The sequence below is a fragment of the Meleagris gallopavo genome, chromosome 1, assembly GCF_000146605.3.
Source record: "Meleagris gallopavo isolate NT-WF06-2002-E0010 breed Aviagen turkey brand Nicholas breeding stock chromosome 1, Turkey_5.1, whole genome shotgun sequence".
NCBI lineage: Eukaryota > Metazoa > Chordata > Aves > Galliformes > Phasianidae > Meleagris > Meleagris gallopavo.
Genome location: NC_015011.2, coordinates 53,816,177 through 53,817,625, shown reverse-complemented (window position 1 = coordinate 53,817,625; position 1,449 = coordinate 53,816,177).

Genomic DNA, 1,449 nt, shown 5'->3' with positions numbered 1-1,449 from the left:
CGCACGGAGCGGGGTCGGGAGCGGGCGGAGAGCCCCGGCTGAAGCGGGGTGCGTGCCTCGCTGCTATCGGGCTGCGGTCACCGCGCTTCGAGGCTTCCATGCCGTAAAGAGAGAGGAGTGCTTCCAGTTTTTCGGGTGCTGACTTGCTCTGGTTGCTTTTTTGCGCTTAGGTTTCTCTCAACTTAATGCACAGTATAAGAAAATATATTCAGGCAGCTCGGTAACTGTAAAAACGGGCAAAACGCGGTTGTCACGCCTTTAAGGACAGCGTCTCGCTGTTTAGAGCTGGAAGCACAGCGGCTTGTTTGGATTATGGGAGCTCTGTGTAAGTTTGTCAGAACTTGCTCCTTGCAGTAAAGGTGCAGGTCTGAGGCTCACCATGTCTCTGTATACGTCTCTAACTCTGAACTGGCAATTGCTCTGATCGCCTGAACCAAAACGCCACTCCCATGTACTGATATCACTCAGTTCCAGCCACGCTGGTTACTGAAGTTGTTCATAGAAGAAGAGTATTGACTGTCTGATAATAAGCTGCGGTGGACCGCTCCACAGCTCTGCAATGTCTGGGGCTGCAATAAAGATCACAGCAGTCGCTGTGCTGCCGCACAGTCAGTAGGGCAGTGATCCCGAGCTGCTGGGGAGCCCCAGGTGTGTGGAGGAGGCTGCTCGGAGGAGCTGGGGGCTGCCGTGCTGGGCTCTGGCTGCGTGCTGCCGGCCGGTGACAAAGGGACGGGCCGTGGGAGGTCTCTGTCCTCTCCCAGCTGCGCTCTGCTCCGAGGACTCCTTCCATTGGTTGGAGCGATGGGAGGCTGCTGCCGGGTTTCTGAAGGAAAACGCCACAACCTGAGATCTTAAAGTTCTGCGTGAATTGGCTTCTTGCTCATCAATTCCAGCCTGTGCGTTGAAATTGTTGTGACTTCGTTAGGAAGCGTAAAACCATACTTGGTGGAGGCTGTGTTGTGTGGCAGTACGCACTGCCGTGTTAGAGGCTCTTTGCTGCCTTCCCGTGTGTAGTCAGGAGAGTGCCTCAGTGCTGTGCAGCCCGCAGCTCTGACAGATGTGTGCCAGCCCCATTATGCTCTGTGTGATGCTGGAGCATTCATCCTGCACTGTCCATCTCCAAATGACCACTTTGGCTTACTCGTGTCCATATATTAATGCTAGCGAATGTGCGTTTCCTTTCTTCTGGCAAACGTTGTGATGCGATGTGCCTTACAAGGTTATGAGCCCGCAGTCTGGGTTTAGTTGCTTTGTATATAGGCTGAGCACTTGGCCACAACCTTGTGCAGTTACAATCTCCTGAACAGAAGACTGTAATGTGTGCTTGTGTGCTGTGGGCTTCATAGTTTCCTTGGTGCTCTGCACAAGACAGACAAACCGTTAGTCCCTTTATTTTGGTATCTATCTATTCATTTGTTTTTTAAATGCCCCCCTAAGCCGCCTGTCCCT